The sequence below is a fragment of the Podarcis cretensis genome, assembly GCF_951804945.1.
Source record: "Podarcis cretensis genome assembly, chromosome: 7".
Lineage (NCBI taxonomy): Eukaryota > Metazoa > Chordata > Lepidosauria > Squamata > Lacertidae > Podarcis > Podarcis cretensis.
Genome location: NC_137176.1, coordinates 51,954,039 through 51,968,437, shown reverse-complemented (window position 1 = coordinate 51,968,437; position 14,399 = coordinate 51,954,039). Strand labels below are relative to the sequence as shown.

Genomic DNA, 14,399 nt, shown 5'->3' with positions numbered 1-14,399 from the left:
TTCCTTTCCTTTTTAAAGAAGGGATCGGGGGCTTAAAAAGGCCAACACTATCCACCCACCCCCTTAAAAAAAAAAAAATTAGCCATGCAACAATGCAATGCGGAAACCTTCCTGAACGTATCAGAAAATAAGGTCCAGTTGCAACCACACTAGTCCCAATGTAAGCGGGGGCTGATGGGCGTGGGCAAAACATGCGACGAAACGCGTGGAAAGCCTCAGGTTTAAAATTATGGGGGTCTCTCAAAATGAGCATTTTGTAATCATCACCCTCGGAAGCTTGGATGAAGCACAACACGAGTTCTCAATGGCAAAAGGAAGGGGGCGGGATGGCAGCTTTCCACGAGTATATTTACAAGGCTATTAACCTCTTCTTATTTTAAGGAGCATTTAAGAGAATTTCAGGGGAAGGGCTGCATAGCAAAATGCACGTTCTTCCGCCAAGATAAGCACAGAGACAGAAAAGACACAGCATCCCTCCTCCCCCAACAATCCCTTGCTCTTAAGCACTCAAGTCGTTTATTTTTTGTCCTACATTTAAGAGACACAAACAAAACAAAATAAAAACCCAAGCTTTTCCCCCTCAAAGCCTCATAATCCATCATCATCTATTCCCCGGATAATACCAGGTTATTTTTGGTCTCAAGCTACTGGAATTAGTATCAAAACCAGGCTCTCATGTACTAAACCCAGATGGCAGCAATAATCCAAACATCAGCAACAGGGCACACAGTCTCTAGTTTTCCTTACAGATTAAAAGAACATGTAGTATATTCTGATCCCGGCTATTTCAAAAATTGCTTCATCCTTCGAATGCATAATGATTTCTCCCCCCCCCTTATTTATTGGTAATAAAAAAACCTGAATGAGAAACAGCGGCTGGATTTTTACAATGTATTTTAATAACAAAGTATTTTAATAACTGCTCATATTCCTAATAAAATGTTTTTCAACATTCTGTTACAAACCACTGGCAGGAAAGGGTGTCTAAGAACTCTTTTCTTAGACAAAGACTGCTGAAATCACCTTGAAAAGTTCAAATGCATTTAACAGCCTCAGGCCATATACTGAAGCCATTGATGGCTTTCTTCCTTTTGAATATGCTTGCATGAAGAGGGGGTGGGATAGAGGTATATTTGCAAGAATCTACTTGCATTAACACTTTGTTAAGGGATCTTTAAAATAGACATGTTAAGTATCTTCCTTTTGTTTTGCTGCTCCTGATAGCATCATAGTATCAGACAGATTCCTTGGTCTCCAGTGTCTCTGCATGGCAACAGTTCTTGCTAGATTAGCATATGGTGGTAAACAAACCTTTGATCTTGAAAACTATTTTAAATATCAGGAAACTATATTCACCAGAGTCAAAGGCTATGGGGTAACAAAAACTATACTACTGTATTGCCATTCTTTCTGTCAGACAATGGGATATTCAGTACAACTTCTGCTATGTCAGTTCAGATGAGAAAGCAAAAGTCTTCAATATCTTAAGATATATCTAGAGATGATAGTTGTGTTTGTTGCCACAAAAAAGCACATTCTTGAGGCATTTCAAAAGCTAACATGCCCCCCCAAAATTAAGGCGCTACAAGACTCTCATTTTCTTTTTCTGTGTTTAATCATCATTCTACTAAATATGTATGTCATCTTTCCTCCAAAGTAGCACTGGATAGCTAGTGTACATGGTTATTTCTGAATGTTATACTTACATGATATGAGGTGTAGGTGAGAGACTGTGACTGGTCCTAGGTCACACAATGAGATTCACAGGCTGAGTGGAGATCTGAACATAAACCCTCCTGGTCCTTAGAAAACACTCCAAAATCACAACACCACACTTAACTCAGCTTTTAGTATGGTCAATCCATGTTTCCAAATGAATTGTGATGGGGTTGAAAGATGCCTGCCCACCTGCCTCCAGAGGGATTTCTGGGGGATGAAGAGCGTGGTAAGAGAGATGCATAGCACAGAAGCAGAGGCAGAAATCAGCTGCAGTAAGGGATGGAACTTGTGGAGAGAGAACTTTAACAGGGAAGCATTGTGCATATCTAACAAAATTAACGAATCTCAGAGAAACTAAGGAATCTCAGAGGAAGGGACCTCATAACCTGCCATAATTATCCAGATGAGTTAGTTGCCCAGGTAAGGACTTTACCAACCAAAATTCACACCTCCAGCCTGTGTTGCAGCTAGGCCTTGCACCTTTACCATTCAACAGAAAGGGTATCAAACTATCTTCTTGACTAGAAAGGAAAGCCTTTAGGAAGCCATCCCAACTCCTTCCGCCAGCCTAGGATAGCCCCTCCCTCTGACACAGCCCACCCACCTATTCAGTAGCTAAGGAAATCGCCACCCACCTCACAAACACAGTATGCTTTGCCTGTTCTGTTGTACTGTATCTTTGTATTAAGGCAACAAACTATATTGCTTAAGCAAAGCATGCTTCCTGAGCTTTATTTCAGCGTTACCACATTGTGGCATTCTTTCAGGGCATAATCTGAGCCAGAATCCACCAAAACCTATATAAACTCATGCAGACTCCAAAAGTGCTTTAAGGGCTGAGCTCTAAAACATGTAAAACAACATAAAGAGACTGAAGGGTACACATTTCCCTCACATTTTGCCCTCACTTAGCATGGATTAGAGAAGGTCCAGTCACAGTCTCAACAATTCTCATTTTCGAATAATAGGCACTCCAAATATGTGTTGGCACCTTATACTGCAAAATGATGCCAAGAGGATGACAAATATCAAACCAGCAAAAATAAAAAAATATTTCCATTCACAAACATCTACTTTGATCCTTTTTTCACAAGCCTCCACCACACACAATGGAACTATCATGAAAGCAATGAAAAACATCACTTCCTTCCAGCCAACAGAAGTGCAGTGACAAAATTTGCTGCCTTCCACAGGCAGCCAGGTTAGTAAAGATGAAAAAACATATTCAGCTCTCTGTTCAACACTAATTGGAAGACTTTGGGCAAGTCTCTCAGCCTGACCTTCCTACCTTATAGGCAATCAAGAGGCAAAATGCTCTGACCTCATCTGAGAAGGGGCAAGAGACCAAAAACAAAAACAAAACCCCACACCTATTGCAACCTTGAAATAGGTAGTCTGCTATCTCTTATTGTCAAATCAACCAGAGGGCAGTAGTTCTTGCTCAGCGTAACAGCTTTTACAATTTTGCATACAGAAGCCAGCACACCCTACAATTTTCATTAAAATATATAATATCATAGAGGTTCATAAAAGCTCAAAGTCCAAATCTTGGGAGCTTCAGGGGTATAAATGTAGGCATCACATCTAAAAGTTGGGCAACAGATGGAAGGCTCAGATTCTCTTTACTTGGGTAGATCCTGTCAGCTGATTCAGAATATGCTTCATTGGGTGCCAAGTGCTATCTCCAAGTCAGTAGTCAGAGTGCTGAAATTCAGTGTCTGTCCTGCAGCAATGCTCTAATTCTAAACCTAACCTACTTTTTACTGTGTTATTAAAAGAATAAAAAAAAAATTAGAAGGGTTAATGCAGATTTTTTGCATTTATTTCCCCCCTCACCCAATATATAGTACACCTCAAATATGTAACAGGACAGAGGTACAGAAGCAATGTGGGAAGGCAATTATAGGCTCTTCATTTATGGTGTAAAAAAAAGGACGTTTGAAAGAAAAGCAAATTTAAACTTGTAATCTAACAACTTTCTTTTTAAGCATACAGAGTGTGCACATCTTCCAATTGCCCTCCACAGATCTGCAGGCAGAGAATTGATGTACCATCTCTTATAAGAAATGTGTCCTGTGTAAATATCTTTGTAGTATCAGATGTTGGATTCAGTCAGCCTGCTCATTGAGAGGGTGTGGCATCAGGCATTGCTTTCCGTACAGTTTCTTCCTAAGAATTGAACATGCTGTCAGTGATGCCACAGATATAGCAATCCTGTGTCCATCTAGAACACAGCAAGGAAAGCATGCGCCCTCATTTACTAATGGTAGACTTGTGAATAATGATACCAAGAATACTGATGGCATAACAGGTTTGGGGTCCCCCCCCCCGTTTCATTATGTTGCTTAATAAGTTGCTGTATATTAATTATGTTAAGAGTTTTGTAAGCTGCTACCTCCCTGCTTATTTAACTTATATGCAGAATTCATCATGCGAAAGGCTGGGCTGGATGAATCCCAAGCCGGAATTAAGATTGCCAGAAGAAATACCAACAACCTCAGATATGCAGATGACACAACCTTGATGGCAGAAAGTGAGGAGGAATTAAAGAACCTTTTAATGAGGGTGAAAGAGGAGAGTGCAAAATATGGTCTGAAGCTCAACATCAAAAAAACTAAGATCATGGCCACTGGGCCCATCACCTCCTGGCAAATAGAAGGGGAAGAAATGGAGGCAGTGAGAGATTTTACTTTCTTGGGCTCCATGATTACTGCAGATGGTGACAGCAGTCACAAAATTAAAAGACGCCTGCTTCTTGGGAGAAGAGCAATGACAACCTAGACAGCATCTTAAAAAGCAGAGACATCACCTTGCCGACAAAGGTCCGTATAGTTAAAGGGGAGGTGCTTTAATCTTCCATTTCCTATGCTTTCTGCCTGCTTTGGTGACAAACTCACTGAACAATTGTCAACATAATGGGACATAGCCTGTTGAACAGGCACATAGACTTAACTCAATTACTTTTTCATCTTCACCCCCCATATTTAGTCCATTGGGTCCTCCAAATTACCTATTCGTTTTGCTTGCACAAAGCTTACATGTAGGTTAGACTATGTCTGGTCTTTATTGAGAATCCATTCTGATTTATTTATGGAGGAATTACATGAAAATGAACATTCATCCCAATTTGTTTGCAGGGTGTCTACACATATTTCCATTAGTCATTCATTTACCTCATGCTTTCCAATGCATTTGTCTATGACTTTCCAAACCACAAAATATCCATTTGTTTATAAGTGGGTTTGTGGTGCCAGAACAACAGAGCACTTTAACAGCACAAACCTATAGTTCTGATATGTGCTTGGCTCTCTCCTGCAAGATATGGACAGTTTGAAAGCACCCCATGGTCAGGTCAGGTCACTTCTCCCTGCCCCCATCAACAGAAATTCTGGTCATGTTTGGCCATTTCTCAGCTATACCCTACTGTCTTCTCCTCTGGTCTCCCCTTGTCTCACCAGAGTTCCCTTACATCTATCCACGACTGTGCTGTCAAATATTTTATCTCTATAAGAGATCTGACCACATGGCACCCTACATTTAATCCTTCCTATATACCGTACTAAAGGGACGCAGGTGGCGCTGTGGGTTAAAGCCTCAGCGCCTAGGACTTGCCGATCGAAAGGTCGGCGGTTCGAATCCCTGCGGCGGGGTGCGCTCCCGCTGCTTGGTCCCAGCGCCTGCCAACCTAGCAGTTCGAAAGCACCTCCGGGTGCAAGTAGATAAATAGGGACCGCTTACCAGCGGGAAGGTAAACGGCGTTTCCGTGTGCGGCTCTGGCTCGCCAGAGCAGCGATGTCACGCTGGCCACGTGACCCGGAAGTGTCTCCGGACAGCGCTGGCCCCTGGCCTCTTAAGTGAGATGGGCGCACAACCCCAGAGTCTGTCAAGACTGGCCCGTACGGGCAGGGGTACCTTTACCTTTATATACCGTACTCCCTAATCCTACAGAAGGTCCTTGTCCTTACCTTTACATCTATCCATGTTCTTGCTCCCTTATTCTCGCTACTGTTATATCTCAATACTTTCCTGTGATCTTCACTCCTCCAGTTACATTACCCTCAACCACCCAAAGGTGTCCTGCTCCCTCAAAAGACTTTGGCCTTTCTCCCCCATATGCTTGGAACTGCCTCCTAGAACACCTGCATGATGTCAACCTGTCCCCAGTTGTTCCTTTGCAGATGTGGTTTGCATTCAGCACTGTTTAAATCTGGCACCAAATGGAAGTCATGGCTGCAAAGGAACAATCAGGAGCACACTCTAAGCTGTGCATGCCTGATAGGTCCCCCTCCCCCGTGCCTGACATCATATGCCAGTTGATGGGTGTGGCCATTTGCCTGTCAATCCACCTAATCTGGCTTACAGAAGGTTGGCCACTTCTGGTTCCCACCCTCTGGCCAAAAGGGTGCTTTCCTGTAACTAAGCTGAAGCACACGTAACCAAGGTAATATTTCTTCCTTGTTAGCCTTTCCTTACTTCTGTCCCCTTCGATTTCCTCTTTGTTCAATTCCAGTTGTAAGCTCCTCAGGAAAGGGATCTCTGTTCTTCTAAAAGCATCATTGAGGATGATGACAGTATATAAATGATAACGATAAAATGGCACATAAGGTTTCCCATGGCTTGCCAGAAGTGAGGAATGAAAGATGAGCTTTGACACATGCTTGTGCATTTAAAAGACCAATTACAACAACCACAAAAAGTAATTGACAGGTAGGCAAATGGATACTGGTTGGATGAGAACTCATTTCAGTGTAGAGATGAGAACTTGATAGCCCCCAAATGTCCTAGAACATGAAGATTTGCCGTTCTCTGATGAAAATAGAGATGTCCCATTCCATAATGATAATTTTACTATTTATACCCCACACATCTTACTGGGTTGCCCCAGCACTCTGGGCAGCTTCCAACATATATAAAAACATAATAAAACATTTTAAAAAACCCTTCCCCATACAGAATTGCCTTCAGATGGCTCTGGGGTTGAAAAACTCCATTTCCTCCCACATATCTCCAATGAAAATACAGTGGTACCTCAAGTTAAGTATTTAATTTGTTTCGGAGGTCTGTTCTTAACCTGAAACTGTTCTTAACCTGAAGCACCACTTTACCTAAGGGGGCCTGCTGCTGCTGCCGTGCCACCGGAGCACAATTTTTGTTCTCATTCTGAAGCAAAGTTCTTAACCCGAGGTATTATTTATGGGTTAGCGGAGTCGGTAACCTGAAGCGTATGTAACCTGAAGTGTATGTAACATGAGGTCCCACTGTAGGGACATCCTAGGAAAAGCGGGACATTCTGGGATCAAACCAGAAACTGGGATGTCTCTGAAAAATAGGGACACTTGGAGAGTCTGGGAGAACAAAACAGAAAATGAAATGCCTGCTTATTTTCACTACTTTGGGTGGGACGGGGACACACACACACACATATCAAACTAAGAGTATGAAATGGCAGCATTTTTTTGTTGTTGTTGTTAATGTAGCTGCAGCACATTTACTACTTTTCCTGGCAGATCTGAACCCCTTAAATGCTCTTTTCTTCTCACTGTGTCTCTTAAAATTATGGTGCAAGCACAGAGAGGGGAGGGGAAGCATTATCTGAAAAGTCTTCTTTCCCTTTACAGCTACAACCCTGCCAATGCAATACTGAGAACAGAGGGGAGGAATAATATGGGTTCCATATGGATGACATACCTTTTGGCCTAGCTGACATTTCAACATTTTGAAACAATGCACATATTACAGATGTAGTTAATTTGGTCCTTACTGCAAACCACTACATATACAGTAAATCATCTTGTAGGTTTCCTCCTCCCACATTCATAGCTGTGTGCAGAACAATTCCAATAAGCAGCAGACCAACTGACATAAAATGTAGACCACAAGCCAGTTGTTAGAATGCAATTCCAGTCTCTAGAGAGTGCCTTTAAGTAAACAGAAGGAACAACAGTTTGGAGGGTTGGAGGTTTATAACCGAAGCGGGTGTAATGCTAATGAAAGCCAAAGATTTCTTATCAAATGTTACTTCAGTGAATAATAGGAGAAACCTCTTTTTTAATGGACAGTCTGCTTCTTCTGTGGCTTCTGTCTCTGAAATTCCCTTCCTTTTCATATGAGATTTCATTCAAAAGGAGCACTTTCAGGAAATTCCAACAATATTTTCGGTCCATAATGCAAATACTCAATTTGACCAATTCTTACTAGAATATGAAAATAATCTGGTAATCTAAATTTGTAGTAATCTACATTTTGGAAAAACCGACAAGCAGCATTTCAGGAAAGTGCTTTATTTTCACAATTTCTTTATTGATTATGTTGTCTACCAAATTAGTGTACAGGCCAAAAACTTTTATAAGGTTGTCCAGATTGTGCACAGATGAGCATCCTATTCCACACAAGTGATGTCAACACAGACTTGGAGACTGATCCAGGAAAAAGAAAGAGACTTTTCAACATGTGTAATAAAAATGCAATATCTGTGTTGTTAGAATGCTCTTCCACACTACAGCCACTTTCTCTATCGCATTCATATTGATCATATGTTCACATGATTAGCAGAAGAGAGACTCAAAGGAGATTTCACCCTAAGAATGTTTTGTGAGCAATGACTGCTCTCCTACGCCTTCAGTGCTAAGCTGTCAAGGCACTTGTCCAGCTATCCAGATGCAGCACAGCAAAGCTTTAATTCTCTGAGAATAGAAAGGTGGTTGAGCAGTTAAATTGCCCAAGTACTTGGGGTGACCAAAAACAAACTTTTAAAAATCTGTGGGATTATCTCATCATCCCAGTAATGCACTAGAACTTTGGATACCCAAGTTAAATTCCCTTCTCAGCACTGAAGATCACCTTCAGTGACTCCTCCTTAGTCTAACCAGCCACATTAAGTTGTCATATGGATAAAATATGTGATGGAGAGCTATATTAAGGTTACCAGATTTTTTTCAATGAATCTGGGGACACTTTTCAACTTCAATGGATTTTGTATGGGGACTGATTTGTAAATCCAGGGACTGTCCCTGGGAAACGGGGGCGCCTGGTAACCTTACCATATATGCCATCTTGAGCTCCTTGGAAGGAAGGCAGGATGTAAGTGTAATAAATAGATAAATAAACTGAAAGAGCCTAAGCCATTTCTGGATCAATATGGCAACCCTACCTTCTTTTTTTCTAAGCCATCATAGGGTTAGACTAGTGCAAACTTAGGGTATGTTTACCAGTGCATGGTATTTCTAATGAATTTTAAGAGTCAGCACAGACATACATACAAACTTCCCAGCACTATTCCCTTCCTTGGGCAGGAGCTCATTTTCACACTACATGCTCAAAAAGGTGCATATTAGAGCTAAAAACTAGATAGATATTTTATTCCTCTTTTATGAGGTGTTTGCAATTCCTCCTACTTGTGTGTTATCTGCAAATCTAAGGATCCTCTCCACCTCAAGTCATTGAAGATTGTTTGGTCCAGGACAGAGTACTGAGGCACCCAACTTGAAACCTCCCTCAAAAGTTTGATGAGAAACCACTGGTACTCTTTGAGTATGAATTTACAACCAGCTGTGAATCCACTCAACGGTACAGTGTGCCCAGAGTTTTGATGATCTGCTTTTTCAGTCTCATCCCAACAGTGTTTTCCTTTAAAATACGTATATTATTTCTATGGTCAGGTTTATATTTATTCAATGAGAACTTTATTCTGCCAGGAAGCTGGACAACAAAATGTCATTTAGCAATTGCTCAATAGGCAGATGTAATTAAGCAACTTATTTATGGTACATAGACTCATGACACATTATAATAACCAATAATGTATTGCTATTTTGCATTATCACATGCATATGCTAGACTAACAAGTAGCAGCTAACAACCATCTTGAGCACATCAGATCAGACACAGTATATAGCATTTATACTAAGGTTTTGCAGGAAGAGTACATATTTCATTTGCTTACCATAGGCTATTGTAACCACACTGGTTAGCCCACTGAGAATATCTAAATGTTATAATAAATCTTATCTCAGGACTTTACTATCAGTTTGATAAACATTTCAGGTAATTTCAGTAGTGACATTACAAACTACATATCTTTAAGAACAGAATAGTAAAGACACTACAAACTTCCTCCCACACTTCCTGTATATAAAGAGCAAGCCTTCCTATTCTTTTATGATACAATACTGCCGTTTCCTGGTACCCTATTTTGTTACTCACAGAAAGGGTCCACAAACATGTATCCCCCACATGAAAGGGATTGACATCGATGTAGAACAAAGGAGTCGCTTCCTCTAAGAGAAGCCCCCCACCACCACCACCATAAAAAGAACATTCAACTTGTTGCTTAATTTAGTACTACCATTGCAGATAGCATCATGGTGAGTGGGTCAGGGGAGCCACACAAAAAGAGGAGGGAAAGGTAGCGTTGGCAGAGTTCCATCACCGTATTTTTTATTATTGGTAGCCTCAGCCATAAGTTTTTTTGGGGACAGTCACAAAAGCCAAACTGATCTGGCAGGAAAGAGAGATGACGGCAATGAATTATATAGATGGAAATAGGCAAGTATGCTGAAGTTTATGGCACAGCAGGAAGCTAGGCCATATTGTGCTACATACTAGGCTTGTTGCAAATGCAAAAGAACTGATTTGTTCCCAATAATTAACACAGTCTTCAAAAAGGAAAAAGAAAGCCAGTCAATAGAGCTCAGGAACCTGCTTGTAGGTCAGCAACATCACCCAGAACTGAGGCTAAGTTGGAGTAGGGAACTGGGTCTGAAAAATGACTTCTTGTGCCTTTGAGAACTGGAGAGCACCAAAAAAGACATGTTTTAACAGTGAGGGAAGCACTACAAAGGGATGCATGTAGGTGAGGCCTTTCCTTTCAATAGATACTCATGGATAGGGACTGCATGCCTAATCCTTACCAGAGTCAGGACTACTTTCCTTCTGTTCCGCAGTGACACATTCAGACACAACCAAAGAAGTTTATTGCTGGTTTGGCCTTCCTTACATTGTGTAACAGTATAGACCATGGCAAAGGACTGTGGTAAGGAAGCGCAGTATGGAAAGCTGAATGAAAATATAAAAACACTAGGAAAGTGTTCCGGAGTTGTGTCACACATTTATTACAGCAGAAAGAAAAAATCACTATTCCTCTGTGCTAATAAAACCCCACATATTTATATTTAAAAAACTTAAATTTAGGTGTTACATTTTCACATTTCTCTTATTTGTTATCAATATTTATTACATATATATACTGCCCTCTATCTGAGGAACAGAGCAGTTTACAGTATAACTGGGGATTGTGTACACTGGGTATTAAAAGGGGGAGAAACTATCCCAACTCCATGTCTGAATTTCATGCAAGTTCAAATTCAGTGCACTTTGTGTCAGCTTTCATATATTTGAAATATATATTTGAAATACACATCTGAACACTAGAATTTTTAATGAGGTATCACATAAAAAATGTGTTGTGCGTTCTCTGTATTTTTTATCATGTTTTCCTAAAGATATTACAGATGGGCTTCATAGAACATTAACTGCAAATATTACTAGATCCTGTCTTCACATGCAGGGGAAGTCCCTAACGCACAGAGGGTTTGAGACTCATTGGCTACCCTCACCTTGATAAGCCAGCCAGTTGAAGCCATTCCTCTGATATGGCTTTTGTTGCATGCTAGCAGCTTCTAGGAGCCACAGGTGAGAGCTGAGTGCAGGGTGGGGACCAAAGGTGGACAAACCTTTGCCTTCAGCTATGGATGGCAAGGAGCAGGTGGCCATGCACTGCCACTCCACCACCTTTCTGCCTAGCCTTGGTCCACTGCCTGAGTCATGAGACTCGCTTTGCCTCACTGGAGGAACAGCCCTGCACCCAGTAACCAGAGTAATTTGCTGGGAGGTGGTATGTTCCTGTTACAGTGCTACCTTGGGTTACAGATGCTTCAGGTTACAGACGCTTCAGGTTACAGACTCCGCTAACCCAGAAATAGTACCTCGGGTTAAGAACTTTGCTTCAGGATGAGAACAGAAATCGTGCGGCAGTGGCAGCAGCAGGAGACCCCATTAGCTAAAGTGGTACCTCAGGTTAAGAACAGTTTCAGGTTAAGAACAGACCTCCAGAATGAATTAAGTTCTTAAGCCGAGGTACCACTGTATTTCTGGACTCAATTTAAAATGCTAGTCTTAGCTCAGGGGTCAGCAACCTTTCACAGCAGTGGGCCGGTCCACTGTCCCTCACACCATGTGGTGGGCCGGACTATTTTTTTTTTTGGGGGGGGGGGGGGAGAATGAACAAATTCCTATGCCCCACAAATAACCCAGAGACGCATTTTAAATAAAATGACACATTCTACTCATGTAAAAACACGCTGATTCCCGGACCATCCGGGGGCCGGATTGAGAAGGCGATTGGACCACATCTGGCCCATGGGCCTTAGGTTGCCTACCCCTGTCTTAGCCTATAAAGCTCTAAGAAACTTTGATGAAGTTGGGTGGAAGATGGAATCTTCTTTGTGGTCACACCAATATGAATCATTGTAGAGCAAGGGTGGAGAATCTTAGGTCTGGTGACCAAACACAACGCTCCAAGCCCCTCTCTATCCAGCTCTTGGGACCCTCTCCAGGCCATGTTTTTCACTGATGCTTCTCTACAACCAAACAGTCTCCCAACCACCCAGTGCTTTTGCCTGGCGGGATTGTTTCTGTGAACTGAATACTGTACTTCTTGCTTGCCTGAATAGAGGGTAGAGAGTGGAGAGGTGTGGCCGTGTGTAGAAATTTCTGGTTTTTGCATGGCTGGAATGCAGGGCTAATGTGCAAATGAAAGAGTTGCATTTCTTTTCACCCACTTTTCACAACTGACCACACCCACTTTTACTTCTGCTTCCCAAAAGCCTAAATTGTCCACATTTAGGCTGAAATAAGATTCCCTACTGCTGTTGTGGAGATTTGCCTGGCTCTTACCAGTTATCTTTCATATAGATATTTAAATTATTTTTATTCAAAAAGGCTTTTAATACCTCATTCTGTTACTGTGGTCAGTAATTTCAACAACTATTTTTCATGCCTAGTTTGTAACCTGCTCTAGCAGAAGGATGGCATATAGATACAAAAATAAATAATGAGTGCATCATATAATTTCTGGCAACTCTACACCCCATGAAAAGTTGCAGAGTCAGCCTCATATTCCTTAATTTTAGGGGTTTGTTGTTGTTTTTCCTTAAGCATGGGAAGACATTGATACTTTCCCCCTTGATGGGGAAATGTTAACTTAAATGGAATGTTTGTTTATACTTCTAGATTGCTTGTTTATTTTAGTAATGGTAAGCTAGGCTCAGTGCCCTTGTAAGGACCTGTTTAAAAATGATCTGGAATTTTTTATACAGCTCCCCCACCCCCGTTCTATTACTGGATATTATCCTTTGGGAGTTATACTAACTGACTAGTAATAAACCTGCCTCCTAGACAGCACAGTCCGATTCATTCAGACAAGTAATATAAAATGACAGTGAACAGTTGCAATTAATTCTGAATTAACAAAATTTCACTAATTTTGTAGAATCCTTTATGTTTGATTTTGGGAATGTGTTTCTGTTAGATATAGGTTCCAGTTGGAACCCAGAGTTTAGCAAGCATCTTGCAGCAAAAAAAAATTCTCCTTCAAATGTTGGTTATCTTGGAGATCTAGCACACATGACGATTTCCTTTTACCTTTGTCAAATGATCAAGATAATAGATTCTAGTAACCCCACCATACATCCTTTAAGCTTTGCTTTTATTCCTCTGCTGACATCTGTGTACTGCAGAATAGTATCTTCTTTCTAAAGGGGACCTGCTATTCCACTGACCCCCTGCTGTCTTATTGTTTCTTTGTGCTCCCTCTTCTCTTACTCCCTTGTTGTCTTTAGATTTATCACCTACCCTTTCCAAGGTCTTGGGGTTGAGTAACAATCTGTTTCCCTAAAAAAAAGCCCATGCTAGAATGCAAACATAAAGTTAATGCCTCTGTTTCTCTCCATAGACTTCAACCCAGTATGCTGACAGTGGTTGTTATCTGAAAGAGTGTTGTTAGTTGTCCCCCATGTTACAGAGGCCAACCAGAAGTTGTGCATTTAGTACCACTGGTTCCATGCTGCAGAAAACCCTTCCAAACAGAGACTCAGCAGGCATCCTTGCTTTTGCCTTTTGACTCTTGAAGACATTTTCATGCTGACAGGGCCTATACAGTTGTTTTGAATTTTCTTGAGTAGCCAGTCATTTCAATGATGGTACTGTACTATTTTTAATGGCTTATCTTTTTATATTGTTGTACACCACACTTACATTTTATGAGAGAGCTGCATATAAATACTTCTATAAATATAAATATATAGCAAACAATATGTTCAACATAAACTGGTAAAATATTTCAGGCCACGGGATAAATATAACTGCATATGAAAATTGTAATTGATTTTACAAGCCCCAGACAAGAACCAAGTAAAAGCTTCTGAACAAAACTTGCTACTTCTACATCACAATGAAGCCATGTAATGTGAAGTTGCAATGCAGCTTATTATGCTATAAAATATATTGTAATAGATGATGGCATCCCTTGGTGGGGGGGGGGAATATTACATGGCAGGCAGAATTCAATGGGGAATTATTTAGGAAACTGACTGTTGATCTAGGGAAGAGACACTCCCGGAAAC

General features: G+C 41.1%; 1 protein-coding gene and 1 long non-coding RNA gene across 4 annotated transcripts in view; one reads left to right on the top strand and one right to left on the bottom strand.

The window, feature by feature from the left end:
* The window catches only part of LOC307219507, a 73,459-nt gene extending 68,998 nt beyond the window's left edge, over positions 1-4,461 (top strand). Inside the window, exon 3 of the long non-coding RNA XR_013840453.1 lies at positions 4,192-4,461. This is a non-coding gene — a long non-coding RNA (uncharacterized lncRNA). The remainder of the gene's footprint in view (positions 1-4,191) is intronic.
* MAPRE2 (microtubule associated protein RP/EB family member 2) overlaps positions 1-14,399 on the bottom strand; it is a 101,686-nt gene that overhangs the window by 54,935 nt on the left and 32,352 nt on the right. The gene's annotated exons all lie outside the window — the stretch shown is intronic.